Raw genomic sequence first — 19996 nt, forward strand, 5'->3', positions numbered from 1 at the left:
ATGCCCACACAAATATATTGCCAAATGGCACTTATTTCAGACACACCGCGAACTGTTTAGGAAAGTCCGGAGCACTGATGAGGTGGAATGCCTGAGTTCAGCCACACCAACAGGGGACGAAAACACTGACCGTCAAGATGATGTTGACCTGGGGGACATAGCTTAACCATCTAAAGGTGACCAAAAAAATGAAAGGCATGGTTCAGTACATTCTGAAATACAAAAAGCTACCTGCTGTTCTGCCAGAACATTTACGGCTTCCATCAGTGGAAAAAGAATACCCAAGGCACCTCATTCCAGAAGAGATGATGTGCCAGCACTGCTCAGGCAGTTTGCCACTGAATGACCCTGTCCTCATTACACACAAGGCCAAAATCCTCACCCAGTCACGTATTGTTGAAGGTAGGTCAATGATGTTGATCTATTGATACTATTCCAATATACCATTGTAGTTTCTTGTAAACTGTACTATGTTTCTTGTTTAATTGTTTTATTTCTAGATGTGTCAACCTACTGTAAGTCTTGCCATCAATGTGGATCATACTACCGGTACCAAGAGTGGAAAGATGGCCTACACAATTTTAATGACCACATACTCATTGATCGCCCATTATGTCTAACCATAAGGAACATGCTGAAGGTAACTTTTGATCTATCTTAAATTATCTTTATTAATCATTTGTATTGGGGAAATGTACAACATAATTAATGTTCTTATTCTTCTCCCTTAGGTCCATACTGCAGTGAGCAGAGTGGTGGAGTATTTAGAATTGACTACAGGTGTACAGTTCCCCTCAGCTGACACAGATCTCCATGGGTATCTTCACTTTGAAGCACTTACAGAACATGATTACCAGTATTCTTGTGTGACCTGTGGTGATCATCCACCAGTGGTCATCATGGACCTCCACAAGAAGGCAGCCTTTCATTTGTCAGGTAATAAAGCTTTCATGGAATGTACAGATTTAGATGTGAGTTACAGACCAGATTACTCTCTGAATTGATCGTTTTCACATTGTCTCTTTAGTGAGTGACCTTTCACAACCACCGGAGGACATCAATGGAGAGGTTAATATGGAAAGTTTTTGGGAGGCACTATTGATGGAAAGGATCAGTCGAGGATTTGTCGCAAGTAATGCAATTAGTAATTATAAATGAGTTAACATGTTGGACCGTTTTCAATGACAGCAGAATTGTGGAACTTATGAGCTAAAATAGATCCAATAATTTAACTATATCACTTAATTTCAACTTGCAACTTATTGACATTTCTTGTGTTTTCATATTTCCAAAGGTTCCGTAAACAATCCATTTGCAGTACCACCAACATACCACTTTTGGGCACCGTGGATAGGGAAAAAGACACGCGTCTCAAACCATGTCCTTAACACGAAATTTGAGTCCGTCCACCAAAACCAGCTGAGGTCCGTGAAATAACAGTCTCAGAAGACCGGCTGAGAGAGGAACTCTACAAGCAGAAGGTAAAAAAGTATTTATTATAATTCAGTTTTTATTAGTAATTTACAGGTCATTAATTTTCATGAACATACAGCTCCTCACACCTTTTCTTTTATATCTGATAGGTTCAAGTGGTAAGGACATTATGTAGGGAGTGTGGATTGGATTCCTCTGGATCACGCAGTGACATCTTCCAGAGATTGTCCAATGAAATGAAGTCACGCCAAACGTACGACAAGGTTTTTCAGAAGATTTGGGCTGCCTCAGGTAAGCTACATTTCACATAGTGTATGTGGGAGCTACTGTTATTAAGAACGGTTTTGCCTGTGGTGGAATAACTTCCAAAAGTTGTTAGTTTTGGATTATCTGAAATGTGCCTTCATATTGACTGAAGATGAAAATCTCGTCTGTAGGATAAACAGAGGTTGTCTTTCTACAATATGCTTCTTTTGCCTTTTTTCATCTCAGGCGGTTGGGCTGTGATTATGTGCCTGTGCGGAATTGTATACAGTATTAAGTGTAACATTCGAGCTGAAAGCCCACGTGACACGTGAAAACACATGCCAAATATTGTGATATATGACTTTGCACGTGGACTAGCAACACACATGAATCTCAGACAACCAGAAAGACTGCCCTTCAATCCATTTGAAGGACGGGTAATGTCCCCAAATCAAGAGAACAAGCCAAAGATGAAAACTATGACCTCTCTATGACCGTTTCCATGAGGATAACACAAAGGATGCCCGCGATGCTCTGAGGAAGCTTGGCCTGGTCCCACAACTTGCCGGAAAGGTCAACAGTCAAGTAGCAGAACAGCTGTTTGCAAGAATGAAAAAAAATAACTACTTTTTGAATATGTCTTTACCATCAACCCATCTGTTTCTCATGAGGAATATCATCCACAATTACAACATCCTCAAAAACAAACAACGAGTGGACAACATAAAAAAGGTTTTTGAAACAGAGGTAGCAATGAACAGCAACAGCCAGGCAGTTCTGGGTAACTTTAAATGGGGATCAGATGGCTGAGCGGTTAGGGAGTCAGGCTAGTAATCTGAAGGGCGCTGGTTCGATTCCCGGCCGTGTCAAATGACATTGTGTCCTTGGGCAAGGCACTTCACCCTACTTGCCTCGGGGGAATGTCCCTGTACTTACTGTAAGTCGCTCTGGATAAGAGTGTCTGCTTAATGTAAATGTAATGTAATGTAAATACAGTTTTGCTATTCAATTAGAGAGGGTACAATTTCTGGGGAAATTGTAGGGTGTGCTTGCTTGCGTCGGTTGCACAGTGTAGCGGGGTTTGCTCGTTTAAGATTAGCAATACTTAATTTATAATAAAGTATGTAGTTCTTGGGGGGGGCACCACCTCTTATTGTTAAAGGGATAGAGGAAACCTTATTGAATAATATTTAAATAATAGCCTTCGTAATAATCAGTCTAATCTTAAGTCGTGAATTCTATGAAAGTAGAGCAGATCAGATAACGTGAGTGATACGCGAATGTTATACACAATTATTTATTTAGGAGAATGTAATTATAATGAACAAATACCAGATAAGTTATGGGTTAGTCAGAGTAGTACAGTGGCTGGATGCAAATGAGGGCGAGCAACACAATGGCTGTGTAGAGCGCGTGTAAAGGGGGGAGGGAGAGAGAGGGGTAGAGAGGGACAGGTAGGCCTTTGTGGTAACAATGGACGAGCAAGGGCAACTGACTTAGCAAGGGTTAAGCTAACTCATTTGTAAATTACAATCAAACATCAACAATTTAATCACAACATGCCAATATGTCACAGGTAAGAAATATTGCAAATCGTAGTTACTTTTGTCGGTTTGAAGAAGGGTAGAGTCAATGGTTTCGTTATCGTCCAACGAAAATAGAACAACGGAATCCTTGGCCAAAGTTCCGGGTGCTCAGTGAATTTGCAGGTTGAGAGGAATAGTTTAGAAATGACGCGTTCACTTCAGTTTAATTCCTACGAACAAGCGGGGGTGATTGTACGTTTGGGGGTTTTATACTCCAAAGAACAAGGGGGGGGTCCCCGTGAAGGTGACCTCTTTCATTGGTCAGTTTCCCCCCACCTGGGCGTCGTCCTGAGATCTGCCTAGGTGTGAAGTAGCTGTACCTTTTGAGTTCCGTTATTTCAACTGTCCATGGAATGCTCAAACTTCAGAATATAACAATAAAACATTCGTAAATGGTTTTGTTAGTATGGTACAATCATTTTGATATCAAGATTGGCTGACTTAACTATACTTGAAGGGAAGTTATAATCAACCTCAATTAAACAACGTTGTAAGTAAATGGGAAAAACACACATTATAACACATCAACTACTGTCATTGAAATAGTGTCCATGAGCCATGTAGTCCTTGATAATATGTTTGTAAATCCACATAAGAAAGTTCTTCCTTGTAAATCCTTTGTCTGATACTGTGGGCCGTGTGGCCTCTGTATCTGACCCCATGCTGGGTCAGAAGCTTTGAAGCTTCTCCTCTGGGAGAAGGACAAAGGGGGAAGACCCTTTCCTTGTCGGGGGTAGGAGAAGGTGTGATGGTACCGTGCTTTGTCTGTGGACTGTGCTACATATCCCCCTGCTGGCAACGTCCGATGATTCAACGTCGTCGGGCTGTTGGCACGTAAGAAGAGCAGAGAACAGACAAACACGACAGTACGATAGCATTTCTACTGGACACATTGGCATGAGTGGACTCTAAACAATGTAGGAATCAATGGGGCTAACTTGGGTCCTATTACTAAGTTTCTCTGGCTAAGGTTCTATGCCTAAAAATGAAAGGAAATAAAAGGAAAGGGAAAGAAAGGAGAAAGATTAAAATAAAATAAAATGATAGGAGTGGGAGTGGGCTTTGACTTCCTGGAGTCATAAACCTCATTTGTCAGGGGCCAGGGTAGTTTGGTTATGAGGCGTTGTAGCCTATTATTTTGACAGTACCTCAAGGTCATTCATGTTGGGTTTTCTGGTAACAGATTAAAAAATTTGATAGATTGGTGGAGCCATATTTGTCTCATGACAGTATTTTCCTATTATTTTTGGTTTAAAGGAACATTCATTCTTGAACTTTGAGGCATTTTGGCTAAGGCACCTGTTGTGCACTTGTTTCGTCAGCAATTTGACAGGGTCAGTTTGCTGGTATAAGGCCAGGCCAGGCCTCTGTGCATGGCCTGTTGTCCCTGCGAGTAGTGATGGTTTCTTCCGGGGGTTGTGCCAGCTTGTTGCAGCTGGGGTGCTTCTTCTGGGATGCTTGGTGGCCATAGTAGGTCTTCCTACTTTCTGCACTCTCATCCATTTGGCATCATATGACTTCTTTTGGACCTGTGATGCTTCTCGTCGCAGGTGGGTTTCTGATGGCACCCGACGGTCATGGCGTTGTGTTGATTTTGTTTGAGTCTTGTGTCTTGATGGGTGAGTGGCGTAGCTCTGGGGCGGTCTGGAGCGGCCATCTAACTCATGGATTCGGTCCTCTTCTGAGAGATGTGGATCAGACGTGGAATCTCCCCCCCCTTCTACTGTGAAGACTGTGTTTTGGACTTCAGGGTGAGGCAGTGGATAGGGCTTCTCGACGTTGGTCCACATCTGGTTTCGTTTGAAGTCAATGAGGGGTTCCAGTCTGTTGAGTAGATCGTGTCCAATCAGCAGCTTTTCGGTCTCAAGCGGTGAGACATGGATGGGGTGGATTAGGGACATTTCCCCAAACGTTAGCTTCAAGTACAGCGTCTCTGTGACTGGAGCTTTGTTTTGGGTGAAGCTTGTGATGTTGAATTCACTATCTTCACTTTTAATCCATCTTCTGTTTGACCTGGCTATTCCTTTTAGCTGAGCGGCCAAGGTGGGTGCAATCAGGCAGATTTCTGCACCCGTGTCCAGCAATCCTTCGCAGGGCACTTCATCTTCAAGTGTGATGGGGACATAGCTTCTGTTAGCTCTTCCTTTTCTGGAAAGCTCACCCAGAAATGTGTGTAACTGTGGGGCTTGTTTGTGTGTTGTTGTTTCTGGAGGTCGTCTTCTTGTGGGTTTGTGGTGTTTTCGGGTCCTGTTCCCTTTCTTCCATCCAATGGGGAGCATTTGAGGTGTGTTTTCCGTGTTGGGGCCTTCTAGTCATGCTGGGTCTGACGGATGTCGTCCAGGGCTGTTGTGTTCGTTTTTGTACGGTGTGGGTCTTGTTGAGTGGTTTCTTGCGTGATAGGAGTGTTGTTTGTATTCATAGTTGTTGTCGGGTTGTCTGTTGTAATTGTTTTGATATTGTTCGGGTCTTGTTGAGTGGTCTCGTGCATTATAGGAGGGTTGCTTGCAGGCGGGTCTGGGTTCGTAGGGTCTCTGGAGTTCTCTTCCTTCTAGTTGTAGGTGTGAGTCTGATTCCACCACATGGACATTTGAGTCTTGGGATCGATTGTTGTTCGCCCATGATTTATATGCCATGTCCTTCAGCTGCAGAGCCGTCATGGTTTCCTGGTTCGCGAAGGTCGTCATGAAGGGTTTTATGGATTGGGAGAGGTTGTTGATGAACACTGACTTGAACATGGGAGTTTCTTCTCCTCCGGGTTGGTTTTCTGTTGCGAAATAGGCTTTCCGGAGCCTCTCAGAATGTCTTTGGGTTTTCGTTGGCCTTTTGTTTTGTGTGCAGGGCGGTAGTGCAGCAGGAGCCTTTACTTTCTGAGTGCCAAGCCTTGAGGGTCCGGCAAGCCATGTCATAGCTGTGGCGTTCTCCAGCAGGTTGCCTGTCAAGTAGGGCTCTGATTGAGCTGGAAGAGGTGTTCTTCAACAGGTACAGCTTGTCCGCGTCTGTAGCTGTAGGCAGGCGTTCGAGATTAGAGTTCAGTTGTTCTAGATACATCTCAATGCTCTGAGTGGGATTGTCTGGATCGAACTTCTCTATGTTCCTGCTAATTTTCAATAGCAGATCTAGTGACACTGCTGGTGGCAGGTCATGCATTTCCCATGCATTTTGTGGATAGGCTGGACGTGAGGGTTCATCATCGTCATCCCATCTGTTTGGGGCTGTGGTCTGACCGCGACGTTCAGGTTGGAATTGTAGCTCCATTTTCTGGTCATCCAGTCTTCTGCTCTGCTGCTCCACATCTTCTGTTCCCCTCGTTCTTCGTGGATTCGTGTCAGCTTGGTACAGAGATTGGCTGGGAGGGGATGTATCCCTATATGGTCTTCTTGTTTCGTATTCTGAGTGGAGCGGTGCTTCAGGTGATTGCAGCTGTCTTGGGTACTGGTTTCTTGGTTGCAGATCCATTTCTCTGATGTCAGTTCTCCACCTTCGGTCGGTGTTTGAGTTTTCTTTGTCTAGGATCGTGGCGTTCGCTTTGTTCAGCTTATGAATGGTAGATAGTAGTTCCACTTTTGTTTCATGTAAGTCTTTCTTCATTGTCTCCCTGTCAGCTGTGATGTGTGAGAGATCTTGGTCCAGGTGTTGGAATTTTGTGTAGAGAGTGTGCAATTCTTCTTTTAGGTGGTCGTAGTCTGCTACTTTTTCATTAGCTTCATCCAATATCTTAATTGTGTTTTCCATGAGGGCGGTTGAGTCCTTTTTGCTTTTCTGAACCCCCTGCATTTCTTCTTTTAGGTCTCCCAGTTCCGTAGCGAGTTCCTTGTTCTCCTGTTGAAGTGTTTCCCGGATATCTTGTTCAGTTTCTTTCGCCTTGAGGGCATCCCTGAGGGTTGTTTCCTGTTCCATTAGCTGTTGTCTAGCTCTATCCAGTTCTCCAGTCAGGTCACTGGTTTCTTGTTCCATTAGCTCCCGTCGGTCCTGTTCCTTTTCTTTTTCTTTGAGGGCATCTTTGAGGGTTATTTCCTTTTCCATTAGTTGTGTCTTAGCTCTTTCCAGTTCCACAGCCAGGTTGCTGGTTTCCTGTTCCAATCGTTTCCTGTGCTCTTGTTCTCTTTGTGCCGCCTTGGTAGCATCCTCTCGATCCTGGAGAGCCTGTGTCCATTGTGTGTTGACTTTTGTTATTGATAACCTGCGTAGTGCAGCATAGTTGAGACCGAGGCTGGATAGGCATTTGACAATTTGGGATTTGCTCAATATTTGGCCTACATTTTCTATGACCACTTCTTGAGTTTTCCTGGTGATCATATCGGAATTTAGATCGGTCAGCGTTTCCACATATCTTGGGTTTTCTTTTTCGGATAGGTGGACAATCAGTTTCTCAGCTTCCGTGAGGTGAGACATGTTTGGTTCGGCTACTGGAAGTTATTAACACAATGCTATTGTGATAATGTTGATAGGCACTTTAGTTTTGTAGTGGTTCTCTTTTTGGCAACAATATATATACTTTTCTTTTCCTTTTTTTTTTGTTTACCAACTTAATATTAAAATTAAAATCAGAAGTTAATATTCAAAGATTAACAATCAAAAACTGAGATTAATATTCAGAAATTAAAATCAATATCAAAGTCACCATCCAGGATCAAAGGTTCAGAAAATAAATAAAATTGTTTAACAAATTAATATTAAGGTTAAAATCAGAAGTTAATATTCAAAGATTAACAATCAAAAACTGAGATTAATATTCAGAAATTAAATTTAACATTAAAGTCACCACCCAGGATCAAAGATTAAAAAAAAAATTGTTTACCAAATTAATATTAAAATTAAAATCAGAAGTTAATATTCAAAGATTAACAATCAAAAACTGAGATTAATATTCAGAAATTAAAATTAATATTAAAGTCACCTTCCAGGATCAAAGATTCAAACAAATTATTTATTCTTTTAGGCCTATATTAAATCTTAATTTCAGTAATCTTGTTATATTATCTATAAACGATTAGAGAATTTAGATTGAGTAGCTGTTGATTTGTTTTAGCCTAAACTGGACTGAGAAAGTACAATGTATTTAAATACTATAGCACATTAAGTTAGCCGGTTTAGCTTGTAGAATCAAACAGATAATGAACTAAATTGTTGCTGCATCTATAATGTAGCTTTATATTGGGCAAGGGTTTTACATTCACCTCGAATTGAATGCGAAACAGTGAAGCTTCTTTTCGAAAAGCTAGTTTATCAATTTCGGAATTGTTTAACAATATTGTGGCAGTACAGGCTGCGTTGTTCGGCTACTTCCAAACAAAAGTCCTTTTGGACTGATCGCAGATAGAGTGGGCAAACTAAAAATAATACACTTTACGTTTAATTATTATTTAGCGATTGTTGTTAAAGTTGTATATTGATGAGGGGTAAATAGGATTACAGTTCAGTATGGTCAACAACGCCGATATTCTGACAACTTCCACTTTTAAGTGCGCGGAATGAAAATCAAATTACAGGTCTTTGTTCACGAAAGGTAACTATTTCCGGTTAAGCAACAATAAAGGTCCTTAAATAAGCAGCTTCTCCTGTCTCAATAATTATTTTACTGTTACTTTACTGATTCTAGAGGTTGAGTGTTTACATTAATGTTGAATTACATGCAACACAAAGTGAAGCTTTTTCCGAAAAGCTAAGTTAATCAATTTACCAATTGTTTAACAAGGTAGAAGCATATAGCTTAATGTGGAGAGCTGCGTAGTCTCCTTCAAAATCAAAGTCCTTTTGGACTGATCAATGTCTGTTATCTACCTCTAACTAGACAATGGCAACTTATCAGTTGCTTGGTTGATTTACTCAACCCAAATGGCCAACACTACTATAATACACCTTTCCGAAGCGTGTATGGTACCAAAATAGTAGTGTTGTGACTCTATAAAAAGGTTCTTATGCCTTAATTTAGAAGCGCTGCCTTTGTAGTTTCACAAGATGAAATGAGACGGGTCGCAGTGTCACTGCGCACGCGCGTACCTCCGCTCAAGTCTAGCTTTTCCGAAGCTAGTTAGTTACACACAGCCAATTGTTCACGACAAAGCCAATTCAATGAGTACACAGCACAGTATTCAAACAGTGTTTAAAACCGTAGCTATCTGGGGGAATAGTTAAATACAACGGAGCGTTAATTTAACCAAAAGGGTGGGAGGGTGGGTTTCAGACGGAAAATGTATCTCCGTTATAGATCGCTCATTTCAATCTGTTTCAAAGCCTCACACGGGGCACCAATATGTAGCGGGGTTTGCTCGTTTAAGATTACCAATACTTAATTTATAATAAAGTATGTAGTTCTTGGGGGGGGGCACCACCTCTTATTGTTAAAGGGATAGAGGAAACCTTATTGAATAATATTTAAATAATAGCCTTCGTAATAATCAGTCTAATCTTAAGTCGTGAATTCTATGAAAGTAGAGCAGATCAGATAACGTGAGTGATACGCGAATGTTATACACAATTATTTATTTAGGAGAATGTAATTATAATGAACAAATACCAGATAAGTTATGGGTTAGTCAGAGTAGTACAGTGGCTGGATGCAAATGAGGGCGAGCAACACAATGGCTGTGTAGAGCGCGTGTAAAGGGGGGAGGGAGAGAGAGGGGTAGAGAGGGACAGGTAGGCCTTTGTGGTAACAATGGACGAGCAAGGGCAACTGACTTAGCAAGGGTTAAGCTAACTCATTTGTAAATTACAATCAAACATCAACAATTTAATCACAACATGCCAATATGTCACAGGTAAGAAATATTGCAAATCGTAGTTACTTTTGTCGGTTTGAAGAAGGGTAGAGTCAATGGTTTCGTTATCGTCCAACGAAAATAGAACAACGGAATCCTTGGCCAAAGTTCCGGGCGCTCAGTGAATTTGCAGGTTGAGAGGAATAGTTTAGAAATGACGCGTTCACTTCAGTTTAATTCCTACGAACAAGCGGGGGTGATTGTACGTTTGGGGGTTTTATACTCCAAAGAACAAGGGGGGGGTCCCCGTGAAGGTGACCTCTTTCATTGGTCAGTTTCCCCCCACCTGGGCGTCGTCCTGAGATCTGCCTAGGTGTGAAGTAGCTGTACCTTTTGAGTTCCGTTATTTCAACTGTCCATGGAATGCTCAAACTTCAGAATATAACAATAAAACATTCGTAAATGGTTTTGTTAGTATGGTACAATCATTTTGATATCAAGATTGGCTGACTTAACTATACTTGAAGGGAAGTTATAATCAACCTCAATTAAACAATGTTGTAAGTAAATGGGAAAAACACACATTATAACACATCAACTACTGTCATTGAAATAGTGTCCATGAGCCATGTAGTCCTTGATAATATGTTTGTAAATCCACATAAGAAAGTTCTTCCTTGTAAATCCTTTGTCTGATACTGTGGGCCGTGTGGCCTCTGTATCTGACCCCATGCTGGGTCAGAAGCTTTGAAGCTTCTCCTCTGGGAGAAGGACAAAGGGGGAAGACCCTTTCCTTGTCGGGGGTAGGAGAAGGTGTGATGGTACCGTGCTTTGTCTGTGGACTGTGCTACAACAGGGGTCCGTTTTTGAATGACATTTTTACAACTGATATTTCTGTATATTTTATATAAAAATGCATACTTATTATTTATAAAGATTACATAGATTTAAAAGCATTTTTTTTGCTGCTCATTTACAACTGAAAATACGAGTGAAGTGTATAATGAAATAGATGTCTTCTCATTTCCCCTGCAAGATGCAGCCTCATCGTTGAATCAAAACGAATAAATTTGGCAGACCGGTGTAAAAATGGACCTAATCTCTATGACTTAAACGTCCTTTTAAGTTTTTCCCTTATAGTGATATTTTCAGGCATTTAGCCTACTCATTGCATCCATTCATTAATAAAGAACCCCCTTTGAAGATTATTCTACGACGTTACCGGCAGTAGAAGATGGAATCGCGATTCAAACAGTACCATATGCTAACTGAAAATATGCCCCCCAAAACGTAAATAAGCTTGACATTTATTTAGTGGATTTATTTAGTTATTTAGTTCGTCTTGGTAGCGATTGCGTTGGTTGAATTGGATTTAACGTTCCGTTGTACGGTTTAGGCTGAAATTAATTATTTTCATGAACAGATTGACAGTTTAGGCTGTGGCATTGAAGTTCAGATTAGTAGTTAGATAGACTTTTGATTTAAGTAAGGGGAGTGCCGAACATGTTCTGTCGCCGTTTGACTTCCTAAACAGCTGTGTAGATGTTTTTGTGTCTCGCGTAGGCTACAGCATTGCAGTGAGCTACACTGGTTTGAAACCACAGGTAATGACAATTTCACCCACAAATCGTTTACTTGTAATCTAATGTAATAATAAATCCTACAACGAAAATGTATTTGTGAGGAATGTTAATTTTAACGATTGAAAACAGATGCATCATAGACCACTGTAGTATGTGTTGCCCGGGCAACAGAGGCTAATGTCATGATGCTAATACTTCAGTGAAATAGTAGACTACTGTTTCTGAAAATAGATGTACTTCCTTAATAATATCAGCTTATATTGTACATTACACATCACAATTGTGTGTCATATCACAAAGTAAAATTAGTAAATAGTTATCACCCTGGCCTCTTTGCTTGTGGCGTTTCTGCAGCTGCCTTGCAGTAAAGCAGTTAGCTTAGCTATCTCCCTGAAGTTAACAATCTGCTAAACTAATGTTCTGCTAGAGGTAGTCACGCGAGTTTTCGTGACGTTAGTGACGTAAGTAGCGTCATTGACTGTGGCTAGCAAGTTAGCCACCGTTAGCTTCACTTTTCGCCACAAAAACTTAATTTCTATTTAAACCGTGCAACGGAACGTAAATCCCAATAGAAGCAACTCAATCGCTACAAAGACGAAACTTTTGACACCTAGGTTGTCTATGTAGGCCAAATATTGACTGAGTTTTAGGGGCGCGAAAATAAACAATAATAATAACTAGAAACGGCTGTTCCTGCGAAACAGCAGTGAGAATGCTGAAAACCTGAATGGGGATAGCTGACCATGCTAAAAAAGCGGAAAATTGTGAAAATTTAGTAGAAAGTTATAAGCTGAAGCTTCAAAGCAACCGAAAGGTATTTTTGAAAGGGGCTGGAGCAGCATTCCAACAATGATTTGAAAGGATTTACCATTACTTTTAAAGGGAGAATAATTTGCACAAAAACCTTAATATTTTAAAAAGTATAAAAGTGAGAAATGAGAAAATACCCGCAAGCTGAAATGAATTTCAAAAATGTGTGAGTCACACAAAAGAGGCAGTGTGGAAGCTGAACTGCATCATAACAAAGCTAAGAGCTAAAATAGCCTACAATGTGGGAGAAGCTGAAAGCTGAACTGTTAAACAGAAGAAGAAGTAGGCTAGCTAGTCGTAACAAGAATATTATCGTTTTAACAGATGAAATTATAGTTGGGATAGTAATAGCAGTAGCAGATGTAGCCTACCATTGAGTGTGTTTACTCGGCTTTCTTAGTAGGATTCAATGTGTTGATGGAATGGAACATACAGCAGTAGAGCCGATACAGGAAGAGACGGCGACACTGTTGCAGAAGGATGATGGTGCAAGTTTTGGCCGTGGAGCATACAACGATTAATAAAAAAGAAGACGCGTTTGAGTAATCGCATAACTAATTACACATGTAAACGGAGTAATCGTATTATTGGCATAAACCGACAATTGCTAGTAATCGTGTTTCTCATGGTCAAGTAAACGTACCAATCACCTGTGTGAGAGACTGAGTGGTGCGTGTCTGTCGTTACGGTGATGGTGCAGCTATGATTGCTAACGCGCTGAGGGCAGAGAATAAGAGAAATGTAGCTCGAATCCACACCTCAAACAAGATAACCTAGACGCAAAACTGTACGTCCAATCCAAAAAATAAGGATATTTTCCGCGACCCAAGACTCTGCCGAAACCAGAGATATTCTTTATATGTCTGTGCAGTCAGAAATACGACTCTACCTGCAGTTTCAAAAACGTGTTCCTTTTGCTTTCCTGGTGCTTGTTTGTTTGGTTGCCACGGTGATGGCGCAGCTGTGATAGCTAACGAGCTAGGCAGAGAGAAAAACGAACATTTACCTAGCATCCACACCTCAAACAAGTTGACCTAGACGCAAAACTATACGTCCAATCCAAAATATAAGGATATTTTCCGAGACTCTGCCGAAACCAGAGATGTCCTTTATATGTCTGTGCGGTCAGAAATACGACTCTATCGGCAGTTTCAAAATCTTGTTCCTTCTTGCTTTCTCTGACTGATTTTACTCACCTCTCCATTGAAGTTAGTGAGAGAATTTGAAAGGCTGCTCTCGCTTCAAGGCTCATAGCTGAAAATCTGTAAATGTGAGCTCTTTAGTAGTTACATTGGCTGAAAGAGGACAATTTTTCCTACATTTTAAGGTATAACTTGTTTCTGTAAGTTAAACTATATGAACGTTAGAGGAATTTGTTTGACAAATTAGTTGAATATCAGAAAAAGAGCAGCAAGCAGAGTGTGCCACTCTGCTTGCTGCTCATTCATAAAAATCAAGAAGGAGCAAACATTTTAATGTATTTCAAACTGTCATAATTCAAAATTGGCTGAACATTTGAAAAAGCTGAATCATTTGGGAATAGCTGAATGTCTTGTGAACATTTTAAAGGTTGAATGGTGTCTCTAGCTGAAAGTAAGCTGAAGTAGTTACGTTTGAAAGAGGAGGAAGGTTTTTAATGATTTGAAAGGATTTACCATTACTTTTAATGGGAGAATAATTTGCACAAAAACCTTAATGTCTTAAAAAGTATAAAAGTGAGAAATACCAAAAGTCATAGCCATCATCTCCTGAAGGAGCTGAACGTTTTGATACAAAAGTTGTAGGAATCGGTTAAAGTATGCAGAACGAGTTAAAGGCCAAAAAACGGCGGAAGAACTAAGAAGTTGATACTAGAAACCGCTGTTCCTGCGAAACAGCAGTGAGAATGCTGAAAACCTGAATGGGGATAGCTGACCATGCTAAAAAAGCTGAAAATAGTGAAAACTTAGTAGAAAGTTATAAGCTGAAGCTTCAAAGCAACCGAAAGGTATTTTTGAAAGGGGCTGGAGCAGCATTCCAACAATGATTTGAAAGGATTTACCATTACTTTTAAAGGGAGAATAATTTGCACAAAAACCTTAATATTTTAAAAAGTATAAAAGTGAGAAATGAGAAAATAGCTGAAATGAATTTCAAAAATGTGTGAGTCACACACAAGAGGCAGTGTGGAAGCTGAACTGCATCATCTTAACAAAGCTAAGAGCTAAAATAGCCTACAATGTGGGAGAAGCTGAAAGCTGAACTGTTAAACAGAAGAAGTAGGCTAGCTAGTCGTAACAAGAATATTATCGTTTTAACAGCTGAAATTATAGTTGGGATAGTAATAGCAGTAGCAGATGTAGCCTACCATTGAGTGCGTTTACTCGGCTTTCTTAGTAGGATTCAATGTGTTGATGGAATGAAACATACAGCAGTAGGGCCGATACAGGAAGACACAGCGACACTTTGTTGCAGAAGGATGATGGTGCAAGTTTTGTCCGTGGAGCATACAATGATTAATAAAAAAGAATCATGTAGACGCGTTTATTGAGTAATCGCATAACTAATTACACATGTAAACGGAGTAATCGTATTATTGGTATAAACCGACAATAGCTAGTAATCGTGTTTCTCATGGTCAAGTAAATGTACCAATCACCTGTGTGAGAGACTGAGTGGTGCGTGTCTGTCGTTAGGGTGATGGTGCAGCTATGATTGCTAACGCGGTGAGGGCACAGAATAAGAGAAATGTAGCTAGAATCCACACCTCAAACAAGATAACCTAGACGCAAAACTGTACGTCCAATCCAAAATATAAGGATATTTTCCGAGACCCAAGACTCTGCCGAAACCAGAGATATTCTTTATATGTCTGTGCAGTCAGAAATATGACTCTACCTGCAGTTTCAAAAACGTGTTCCTTTTGCTTTCCTGGTGCTTGTTTGTTTGGTTGCCACGGTGATGGCGCAGCTGTGATAGCTAACGAGCTAGGCAGAGAGAAAAACGAACATTTACCTAGCATCCACACCTCAAACAAGTTGACCTAGACGCAAAACTATACGTCCAATCCAAAATATAAGGATATTTTCCGAGACCCAAGACTCTGCCGAAACCAGAGATGTCCTTTATATGTCTGTGCGGTCAGAAATACGACTCTATCGGCAGTTTCAAAATCTTGTTCCTTCTTGCTTTCTCTGACTGATTTTACTCACCTCTCCATTGAAGTTAGTGAGAGAATTTGAAAGGCTGCTCTCGCTTCAAGGCTCATAGCTGAAAATCTGTAAATGTGAGCTCTTTAGTAGTTACATTGGCTGAAAGAGGACAATTTTTCCTACATTTTAAGGTATAACTTGTTTCTGTAAGTTAAACTATATGAACGTTAGAGGAATTTGTTTGACAAATTAGTTGAATATCAGAGAAAGAGCAGCCAGCAGAGTGTGCCACTCTGCTTGCTGCTCATTCATAAAAATCAAGAAGGAGCAAACATTTTAATGTATTTCAAACTGTCATAATTCAAAATTGGCTGAACATTTGAAAAAGCTGAATCATTTGGGAATAGCTGAATGTCTTGTGAACATTTTAAAGGTTGAATGGTGTCTCTAGCTGAAAGTAAGCTGAAGTAGTTACGTTTGAAAGAGGAGGAAGCTTTTTAATGATTTGAAAGGATTTACCATTACTTTTAATGGGAGAATAATTTGCACAAAAACCTTAATGTCTTAAAAAGTATAAAAGTGAGAAATACCAAAAGTCATAGCCATCATCTCCTGAAGGAGCTGAACGTTTTGATACAAAAGTTGTAGGAATCGGTTAAAGTATGCAGAACGAGTTAAAGGCCAAAAAACGGCGGAAGAACTGAGAAGTTGAAAAGCAATAGTGAGAATGCTTAACAGCATTCTCACAATAATAATAATAATAATAAAGAGAAACAGGAAAACAATAGTGAGAATGCTTAACAGCATTCTCACAATAATAATAAATAGAAACAGGAAAACAATAGTGAGAATGCTTAACAGCATTCTCACAATAAAGAGAAACAGGAAAACAATAGTGAGAATGCTTAACAGCATTCTCACAATAATAAATATATATGTGAGAGAACAAAGGTTGTGCCCTTGCCGAAGGCAAAGCACACCCAATTAAAAACAGCACATTATTATTCACTATATTGTTGAGATATCTATTAATATTTTCTGGAAATCGAGTATCCTCAGAGACATCCACCACTGTTCAACCTGATCCATGGAACACTGATGTACCAAGTGGTGAGTAATGGGGGGGGAATGGACGTACAGTGCACGACTCCTCATGTTGTTCTTGTCCTGTCATACTTTTAATTTTGTTTTATGTATGTTAGGCAGCATGCACTGAAATGTGTGACTGGTGAGCTTCATTGTGTATTTTTACTTTAGTTTTGCCGGAAGCAGTGCCCCAGACAGTGGCCCTTGGTGTTCCCCAGACAGCGGCCCTTGGTGTTCCCCAGACAGCGGCCCTTGGTGTGCCCCAGACAGTGGCCCTTGGTGTGCCCCAGACAGAAGCCCTCAACGATTCAGCAACAATGAAGCCTTGGGAAACAGACTGAAATCCTATCCAGGACCAGCTGGTATGATAATAAGTACAAATATTTCCTATTTGTCATGGTGTACACTCTTATCTCACTAAATGCTGTTATTTCCAGCTTGATTACGTGTTGGACACAGGAAGTCCTGCTTTGGAAATTATTGTTAAAGAAGGTCCAACATGTATTACAAGTGAAGAATTCTTGAGTCTAGGGCTGCGAAGAGACATGGATTCTACTGTGAGCAGTGTGAAGTTGGAAACATGAGGAAGGGAAAATCCATGTTTGTATTAATTTTTCTGGTTGTTCAGTTTTGATTGTTTCTTGCAGATTGGGAATGCTTGCATGAAATTGATTCATGAAGCGGCTCAGCAACATGTATGTTATGTATATACAGAAGACTAAAGCCTAAATTGATCAGAATATTGTTGTTACTATATTGTGTTATATTTTGTCTTTTCAAATTTGCTGTTTTTTTTGTACTAGGGCAAAGACATTTATATAGAGGTCATGTATGTTGTTCCTACTTGGAAGCATACACAAACCAACATGACTGTCAACTTTCCAGTGAGTGCATATTAAATAACAAAACAGGTATGGCTTCACAAAAATATAGATCTGCATAATGACAATATGTTGTTTCATTCATTTAGGAGGATGTTGACATGAAAGACTTCTTAGTCTTTCCGGCATGGACCACTGCAAACGGGCCAGAACACTTCATTCTCTGTGTAAGGGAATGTTACTGTTACCACAGTATACTACATAATAGTGTCTATAACTGTAGTGGTTAGTAAGTAGTAGTAAGTAGTGTCTTAGTGTATTTATCTAGGTGTGTTATAGTGTATTTTAATAATTGTGGTATTTATAAATGCTTTATATTATGTTTTCCTGGTCAGTTGTAAACATTAATATATTTCAAATGTTTTTAATTTCTCTATCATTTACATCTATACACTTACACAGATATATATTTCTTGGACTGCTGTTCCATAACTTGACCACTATAACTGTCAACAGTTTATTCGTTTTTTATTCCAAACAGAGTAAAATCCATCCTTCCTCCCTGTCATAAATACTTCTCAACTCAACTCTTTACCCATTACCACATTATAGATCATGAGGCCCCTCCTGAGAGAGATGCTCTTTTTAGACTCGCAGTACACAATGCATGAGTCTGGCTTCGGCGATGCTGAGTACAGACACATTTTTAGGTCCACAGATGAGACATACTGTATGCCAAGTTCAGATGGCAAATTATGTTTTGGCAATTTTCCTAGAGCCTGTAATAGTATGTTTCTATAGCCTATACAAGCATGTTTTGGCTATGTTCCTACAGCCTGTAATAGTATGTTTTTAATGTTTCTATCGCCTCTACAAGCATGTTTTGGCTATGTTCCTATTGCCTTATGTCTCAGTGGTTGTAAACATCAACCTGTTTATTGTTTTATTACTTGGCTCTGATCAGTGATTTTTTTTCTCAAATTTTACAATCAAACTTTTACATTTACACGTGACACCTACTATACATGTAGCAGCCACTGCAGACTTATGTGCACCATCACTGATGAACTGTAAATTAGAGTATTTATGCCAAAATATCCTGTTATAATTATATATATGTTTTCTTTTTGTATAGGAATATTGCTCAGCAAATAGATCCTGGGAGCTGGACTGAGAAGACATGGCATGATATTGGGGTGAATAATAAATGCATAGTTATTTAGATACTACAAAGAAATATTACTATTGCCCGTACTCTTGACTTCATATAGAAGTCATCATGTGACGGAGAACACAGCAGCTGTTAGACTTATCTGTCATGTTTCAATTTCTTTTTATGATTTTAGGGCTTGCCACACCAGACCTGTGGAAATGACTGTGGGATATTCATGCTTATGGTAAGTTTACAGTTGTCTTGGAAAGTATATGCAGGCTTCTGTTAACATTGTGAATACAATGCTTTGTTTTCCATCTTCTCTGTATCTCCCCCCCCCCCCCCCCCCCCAAAAAAAAAACAACATACATATTGCAACATACTATACTAACAAATTTATCTTGGAAAAAAAAGGATACATTAATAACTAAATTCTCATAGTCACTGTCAAATTTATTTCAGATTGACATGCCTTCGATTCCGAAGTGGTGGTGTCTTTTACTAATGGAGCGTTTTGAAATACAAGGGTATGACAGCCCTAAACATTGTGTTTATTAATTCCAATAACACTTCGAAGGTCACTTTTAGATTATCTAAAATCTCAGTCAAATATCAGCAGCGTGTCAGAACATCTGATGGCTACATAATGTCAACCATCTACAGATAAACAATCAGTAGACTATCACTAACAAGTACTCTACATGGAAGATTCACTCATGTCAATTGTGCAACAATGCCTTAGCTTTTTCCGTTGCAATACTTTCTATTAATCATATTAATTTTTGAAAGGTATGGCCAGAGGTTTGCCTTCTGGACTGATGAGGCCTGACGTTTGCTGCAGGGACAACTTGACCCAGTGTACAGGGCGGCAAGACCGAGTGGCATCACTGAGGATCGTCCACTACACATGCAAGCTGTCACTGACCGCACTGCAGAGGAAAAGAGACAAGTGGACTTCATCGTACAGTCCAAGGGACTTTACTTTGACAATGTTCACTTATTTTTTTCTCATCAAAGGAACATCAACAGATGTATCATTTCACTATGCCGGTCATTTATTGTCTCTCTTTAATGTATGTATTTAATGTCAGTTGTTCAATGACTACCACACAACACACTCATTCCAATTCCCACTAAATAAATGTTTCTGTACATTGATTTGCCCATAGGGTGTATTCAATGGAAAGCTTTCGTCCTGGTTTCCTCTGAAGACCTCTTCCCAGGTGCCTGTCTACCTCGACAGTGAGGAACTACAGGACACCCTTATTGCCTCTCTGAAGGCAGTGCTGAACCGAACACCAACCAAACTGAGGTTCACAGATGAAGTGCAGTACATCCTTGGTGTTCTATTTCCAGAGGTAGGCCTAGCCATGTAAAGTATTTGTACATGTTCCTGCTCCTGCACTTTCAAAGCCTATATAAACAAAATGCCTACCATGTTGCTA

General features: G+C 39.9%; 1 long non-coding RNA gene and 1 pseudogene across 1 annotated transcript; both read left to right on the forward strand.

Annotated features, from left to right (window-relative positions):
* Positions 1–305: 305 nt before the first annotated feature.
* Positions 306–2490, forward strand: LOC134024120 (uncharacterized; annotated as a pseudogene).
* Positions 2491–18470: 15980 nt separating this feature from the next.
* Positions 18471–19904, forward strand: LOC134023938 (uncharacterized). Its single transcript, XR_009930818.1, has 3 exons — positions 18471–18594; positions 18745–18795; positions 19341–19904. It is a non-coding gene; the product is annotated as an uncharacterized LOC134023938 (long non-coding RNA).
* The last annotated feature ends 92 nt before the right edge of the window (positions 19905–19996 follow it).

Source organism: Osmerus eperlanus, chromosome 7, assembly GCF_963692335.1.
Source record: "Osmerus eperlanus chromosome 7, fOsmEpe2.1, whole genome shotgun sequence".
Lineage (NCBI taxonomy): Eukaryota > Metazoa > Chordata > Actinopteri > Osmeriformes > Osmeridae > Osmerus > Osmerus eperlanus.